A 7,411-nucleotide genomic window follows, 5' to 3' on the forward strand; every position below is an offset into this window, starting at 1 on the left:
ATCTTTGCTTCCAAATAGTGGAAATGTGGACACCTGTATCAAGAGTTGATTTTTTACCGAAAATATAGGTTAATATATGGGATAAAGAGGGGTCTCTCATCCGAGGCTACTTTTCATTGCTACAGTTTTTTTACGTGGCGGGTCCCAAACCCAACGCACAACCCTATGTAGGGGATGTTTCGCCTTCTCACTTTAGCTCGCCTTCAAACGGATGTTCTTAGGCTACCCAGAGGATACTTGGTCAAAGACCGGAAGTCGTGAGCTGCTTGAGTCATATGTAAAAGAATCGTTTCTGGCCACTCCCAAGTGAATGGCGTTCAGAGAACTTACCTCACTTGCGTGAACTTCTACACATGACTCCATCCTCCATTAAGAAGATATGGGATAAAATTTAAATGGATCAATCCTTCTTCGAGCCCCCATATACTTAATATAAATATTTTCGAACTTCCCCGGCAATATGTGAGGGATCTCAATATGGCATATTAATGGTCTAGTAAAATACATATGTATATAAAATAGGGTTAATACTACCGAACACTCTCTTATTTTCCAGAAGGAATTTCTCGGATTTTGATTCTTGCAATTTGCAAAAGTATTAAATGTTCGGTTACATCCGAACTTAGCCCTACCTTACTTGTTTTTAAACTAATTCGTTAATTCTGACATTTGATATTGGAATATTGAAGTAATATTTGAATATAACTAAAAAGAAAGAACTTCTAATAACACCTTAAATTTAATTTTAGAAATCGTCTCAGTGTGAAATTTTCGAGAAATCGATCGGATTGTATACAATATAATAAACATTCTCTCAAATTTTAAAATCGGAATTCAAATTATTACGGTCGCTACAGCGTTTCTTGTCTCCAATCATTAAATGCGTTTTTCTCAGAATGGTGTTTCTCAAAACGGATCCACTCTCAAAGGAAGAGTCTTGAATATATCTAGTTTAGTTTGGAGAGAACATTTTTAACATCATTCGCTTTCACGCTATGGAAGCTTTTCTTAATAATCTTTTTGAAATTTTTGTTTTAGACCAAAATTGCGGCCGCAATCGTGGACATCGTACAGGGCCTTTTTTAAGTGTCATTTCAACAATTTTTATACCCTGAACAGGGTATATTAAGTTTATCACGAAGTTTGTAACACCCAGAAGGAATCGTCGGAGACCCTATAAAGTATATATATAAATGATCAGTATGTCGAGCTGAGTCGATTTAGCCATGTCCGTCTGTCTGTCCGTCTGTCCGTCTGTCTGTCTGTCTGTCTGTATATATACGACACACAGTTTTTAAGATATCGTTTTGAAATTTTGTAAACGTCATTTTCTCTTCAAGAAGCTGCTCATTTGTCGGAACGGCCGATATCGGACCACTATAACATATAGCTGCCATACAAACTGAACGATCGGAATCAAATGCTTGTATGGAAAACTTTTACATTTGACAAGATATATTCACGAAATTTGGCATATATTATTTCCTAAAGCAACAATGTAATCTCCGAAGAAAATGTTCAGATCGGTTGACTATAGCATATAGCTGCCATACAAACTGAACGATCGGAATCAAGTTCTTGTTTGGACAACTTTCACATTCGACAAGATATATTCACAAAATTTGGTATATATTATTTTCTAAAGCAAATACATATGTAATCTCCGAAGAAAATGTTCAGATCGGTTGACTATAGTATATCTGCCATACAAACTGAACGATCGGAATCAAGTTCTTGTATGGACAACTTTCACAATTGACAAGATATATTCACGAAATTTGGTATATATTATTTCCTAAAGCAACAATGTAATCTCCGAAGAAATTGATAAGACCGGTTGACTATAGGATATAGCTTCCACACAAACTGAACACATAGTTACTAACAGAAATGCACCTGTGAAGGGTATTTAACTTCGGTGCAACCGAAGTTAACGTTTTTTCTTGTTTTAACTATTATACACCCAATAAATAAACATAAAAAAATCATTTTGTATTCGTCATGAATGTAATTATTTATACAAAAAAACACAGCCGTCCAAGATATGCGTTGGACGGGACAAGGTCAATGCATGATGGGACCAAACGAGGTTTCAGACAAGGCGACTCCCTATCGTGCGACTTCTTCAATCTGTTGCCGGAGAAAATAATTCGAGCTGCAGAACTAAACAGAGAAGGAACCATCTTCTATAAGAGTGTACAATTGCTGACGTATGATATTGATATCATCAGCCTCAACACCCGCGCCGTTAGTTCTGCTTTCTCCAGACTGGACAAGGAAGCAACGCAAATGAGCCTGGCAGTGAACGAGGGCAAGACGAAATATCTCCTGTCATCAAACAAACAGTCGTCGAACTCGCGACTTGGCACTCACGTCACTGTTGAAAGTCATAATTTTGAAGTTGTAGATAGTTTCGTATATTTGGGAACCAGCGTAAACACCACCAACAATGTCAACCTGGAAATCCAACACAGGATTACTCTTGCCAACAGGTGCTACTTTGGACTGAGTAGGCAATTGAAAAGTAAAGCCCTCTCTCGACGAACAAAAGCCAAACTCTATAAGTCGCTCATAATTATCGTCCTGCTATAGGGTGCAGAGGCTTGGACGATGATAACTATTAATGAGTCGACGTTGCGAGTTTTCGAGAGAAAGGTTCTGCGAAAGATTTATGGTCCTTTGCTCATTGACCACGGCGAATATCGCATTCGATGGAACGATGAGATGTACGAGATATATGACGACATTGACATAGTTCAGCGAATTAAAAGACAGCGGCTACGCTGGCTAGGTCACATTGTCCGAATGGACGAAAATACTCCAGCTCTGAAAGTATTCGACGCAGTACCCGCCGGGGGAAGCAGAGGAAGAGGAAGACCTTCGCTCTGTTGGAAGGACCAAGTGGAGAAGGACCCGGCTACGCTTGGAATATCCAATTGGCGCCATGTAGCGAAAAGAAGAAACGACTGGCGCGCTGTTGTTAACTCGGCTATAATCGCGTAAGAAGAGAAGCATAATCATTATTTTTAATTGCTCAACTGCATCTATTTGGCATAGAAGCTATAAGATTATCAATAATTTCTTGTGAAATGCTTAACCAGGCTTGTTTTACAGCTTCGAACAATTTTTTTTTATCTCCATTCACTCCTTCTCTGTCTATCCTTCTATTTATTATATCTCAAAGATTTCAATAGATCCGGCGATTGAGCTGGCACTTTAACATTAATATTTTGAACTACGACCCAATTTGTCAAAGTTTTCAAGGTGTGCTTTAGGTCGTTGTCATGTTGAAATGACCATGGAAGTGGCATATTGCATCCGGTATGGGAAAGCATGGAGGATGGAGTCATGTGTAGAAGTTCACGCAAGTGAGGAAAGTTCTCTGATTGCCATTCACTTGGGAGTGGCCAGAAACGATTTTTTTACACATGGCTGAAGCAGCTCACGACTTCCGGGTTTTGGCCAAGTATCCTTTGGGTAGCCTAAGAACATTCGTTCGAAGGCGAGCTAAAGACAACGATAAAACTCAACCAATGAAAAATTACCAACAGCCTCGGATGAGAAACCAATGGGAAAGCATTACGTTCTCAAGGATGTCTTTGTATTTGAATCGATCCTTAATGCCATTAATTAGATGAAGAGGTCCAACACCAAACTCGGAAAAAAATCCTCACACATAATACCACCTCCACCACGATTAACCGTACCTTGGCAGTAACGGGGTTATAACCTCTCATTTTTTGGTTGGAGAACTCTTCTCATTCCGGAATATTCTAAATTAAATTTTGATTCATCAAAGAAAACTTTTTGTACAAAAACTCACCTTGTAGGCCACTCACACTTTCTTTTAAGAACAAAAATGCACAAATTCCGAGATATCGTTACAAACTTTTATTTCTGCGAAATGCACTTCAAAATTCTTATTATAAATGTATTTAAATGACGAAAAATATTACAAAAAATATATGAAAAGGTAGTTTTAAAAACGTAAAATTTATATTATATACTTATATACAGGCGGGTAGCGAAAGGGAACCGGGATGCTGCGATGCTGCGAAAAACGACGGTGTATATTGATCGACGTCGAAAGCGCACAAAAAGGTGCGCGAGATCCTTTCTCTTTCCTTTTTGTTCTAATTGGAATCCTGGATGGTGTCATCGTATTTTGGTGCATATGCGTGTGTGTATATTAATGTGTAGTGTTCTCTCGCGTTATGAGGTGAATGCGTGGTGAACCGATGTAAATGTGATGTGACGTCGCTATTCATTTAGCCATCCTGGCCCCCTAGGTGAGTATTTAGCCGAGAAGCCGCTGTAGTGTAGCTACAACGCTGCTGAGACCTGTTGAACGGCGGGATTGCGGCCTAAGCTGATGGTGCCGTGTTGATGTTGCACGGTCTTGGCGCCAGGGACGGGATTCTGCTGGAGAGGGCCGTGCCGGCGGTATGCCGTCACAGAAGTTCTTTGAAAACGCCTGACGTTGCCGCAGGTGCGAGGAGCCGGTTGTCGCCCGGAGTCGCGTCTGGTAGTGCGGTGCAGCAGCGTGTGATGCACCCGCACAAAAATTTGGCAACGATTATTTGATGGGCACTCCTGTGTTACGTGGAAAGTTGCCTGGCAATTCAGGCAATACACGTGCGCCTGTGCCACTTGCTGGCGTTGGATCGGCGGCATGCCTTTAAAGATGCCGCAGTGCGATAGCCGATGCGGGCGGCGTCATAGTGGACATCGAATGCGCTGGTAATGCGGGTGATTCTGGTGTGCTTTTTCACGGTGGAGCCTGTCGTTGGTCAAAGCGCTGCCAGTGCGGTGGTGGTCCAGGGTGCTGCTATTGGGCCAGCTGCAGAGCGAGGAGCGGAAACTGCCGAACGCATGGTTGGCGTTGATGAAGATGCCACATTGCTCTGTGAGAGAAATGGTGATATTAGTTATATAGTCTGGAATTTACAATAATATGGACTTTTGTGCCACGTTATGTGGCATGAATAGGATGTCATTTTTTATCAGACATTTATGTTAGGTTTTTTGTGGGGTTTTATGTTATTCGATTTTGTAAGCAGCTTATATGATTTAGCGGTTTATTGACTTATTAACATTGCGGTTTCGGTTATACGTTTCTTTATCTTCGCCGGTTGGTAGAAAGCATAATTTGACGAGCGATCTGGTTAGCGTTCCGGTTTGGGTGCGGAGATCAACTACTCGAACATGACCGTCGGGGAGACAATGGTCTTGTATAAGGACGCAGTCTCCAAGCTTTGGTGCCTTTTCTTGAGTTTTCCACCGGTATCTCTTGTGAAGGTCCTTTATGTAGTCTTCCTTCCATCGGCGGCTGAAATCGTGATGGAGAGTTTTAAGTCGCTCCCATCTGTTTAATAAGGATAGCGACTCCACGCCTGGCCAGAATGGGTGCTCCTTTGAGAAAATGCCCTGGGGTTAAGGCTGTGAAGTCGGAGGGATCTTGCGAGAGTGGTGAGCGAGCGAGTAATGTAGTAAACTTAATGTAATGTAGTAGACTTAAAGCTCTTTACTGCTGATTCCCAGAGTCCGCCCATATGTGGAGAACGTGAGGATATGAATTGCCAATCGATCCCTTGGGGTGCATACTTTTTGACAATTTCTTCTTTCATGAATTGTGAAAACTCTTTTTCCGTGGTTCTTTGAGCTCCAACAAAGTTTTTTCCATTGCCGCCCATAATTATTAAAGGAAATCCGCGTCGCCCGACAAAGCGGGCAAATGCTGCAAGAAAAGCCGCAGTAGTCAGATCCATACATAGCTTGAGGCGTACTGCCTTTGTCGTAAAACATACAAAGACAGCCACATACCCTTTTCTAAATGAGGAAGACCTTAGCATCGAGGCCTTTATCTGGAAAGGTCCAGCAAAATTAACCCCAGTGATGGTAAAGGGTAAAGCATAGTTGCAGCATTCAGGTGGTAGGGCTGCCATGATCTGCGTACGCATCTTGTGCTTGTACATAGTACACTGTATACACATGAAAATGGTTCTTTTAATTTGTGGCTATAAAACTCTTGTCGGTCCATTTGTTGCATCAAGCGATGGTCATCATGCAGTGTAAGCTGGTGGAGATATATTAGAAATAAGTAGGTAAAACGGGATTTCTCTGGGATAATGCTGGGATGTCGTTCGTTGTAACTAAGGTTGGAGTTAAAATATTTGTACATTATAGCATTTTTTACCGAAATATATGTTTTAATATGAATTTTATATAATAAACTCATAAAAATGTTAAATGCAAAGTTAGAACGGAATTTGGTACATTGAAATTTCACCTGTACCGATCTACGTGCTATGAAACGGAATTAGGAACATATATCATATTTCGTTTTACTTTGTTTTGGGGTTGAAAATTGAGTTTTAATATATGTACATATATTTAAATTCTTAGCTTAAAGTAAACTCAATAAATTGTTTAAAGATCAATTTCCGTCCTATCGTTTTTTGAGGAAAAAGCTTATTTTTTGCGTATGAAATTTCATAAATGAGCTTAAAATAAGTAAACACAATTCAGAGGCTTACTTTTTCTAAAGCTATGTTATTGGATTAACAAGACTTTATTTACGATGATTCTTCATTGGTGGAATTTAAATTAGTTACAAAACAGTTTACATCAAATATTTCGGGAACTCCTTGCTTAATATTTATAAAAACATGTAGCACGAAAATAGGCTTCAGTTTTTAATTTTGTGCCTAATTCCGTTCTATAGGCCGCAGTTGGGAAGGGTGTGTTTCTAATTACGTTTCAATTCATTTTAACAGAAATTTGAGTGCCGCCATCATGCCAAAATATACACAGGAATCATTAAATTTAGCTCTTGAAGCAATAAAAAGCAATCGGATGACATGTTACAAGGCTTCAAAGGTATATCGTGCTCCGAAGCAAACTCTACTGGACAAAATTAAATACAAGTATTCAAAAGGCTGCCCAGGATCTCCAGCTGTGCTAACGACAGAAGAAGAAAGTTTTATTGTCAAATGGGTTTGTTATCTGGCGGAAATAGGCTTTCCAGTAACAAAATATCAACTTGTAAACTGCGTTACTAACTTGGTTAAGGAACTAAATTAAAAATAATTCCGAAGAATTTTTACAAAGTTTTGAGAAAAGGTTGCCGGCTGAAAAGCTTAAACTGTTTATTGAGTGCATCGGAACTTGGAAGGGTGATGTTAAAGACGAAAACTTATTTTACTTTTGGAGAAGTGTTAAGAATGAGCAAACAAGCAGCTGCATTGCAAGTATTTCTATTTCCGATCTTAATATTACGAGTATTTTAGCTAACAACGACTGTTTATTGGATATCGAAAACATGAGTATTGATTTCATAGATTTCAATGAAGAATTAGTTAACAAACATAATTTGAGCAGCTCAACTCCATCTTGAGCCGTGAAGTCCAAG

The 7,411-nt window shown here is 39.8% G+C and overlaps 1 pseudogene; it reads right to left on the reverse strand.

The window, feature by feature from the left end:
- Positions 1-4,297: 4,297 nt before the first annotated feature.
- Positions 4,298-5,693, reverse strand: LOC126753003 (uncharacterized; annotated as a pseudogene).
- Between the last annotated feature and the right edge of the window lie 1,718 nt (positions 5,694-7,411).

Source organism: Bactrocera neohumeralis, chromosome 3, assembly GCF_024586455.1.
Source record: "Bactrocera neohumeralis isolate Rockhampton chromosome 3, APGP_CSIRO_Bneo_wtdbg2-racon-allhic-juicebox.fasta_v2, whole genome shotgun sequence".
NCBI classification, from domain to species: Eukaryota; Metazoa; Arthropoda; class Insecta; order Diptera; family Tephritidae; genus Bactrocera; species Bactrocera neohumeralis.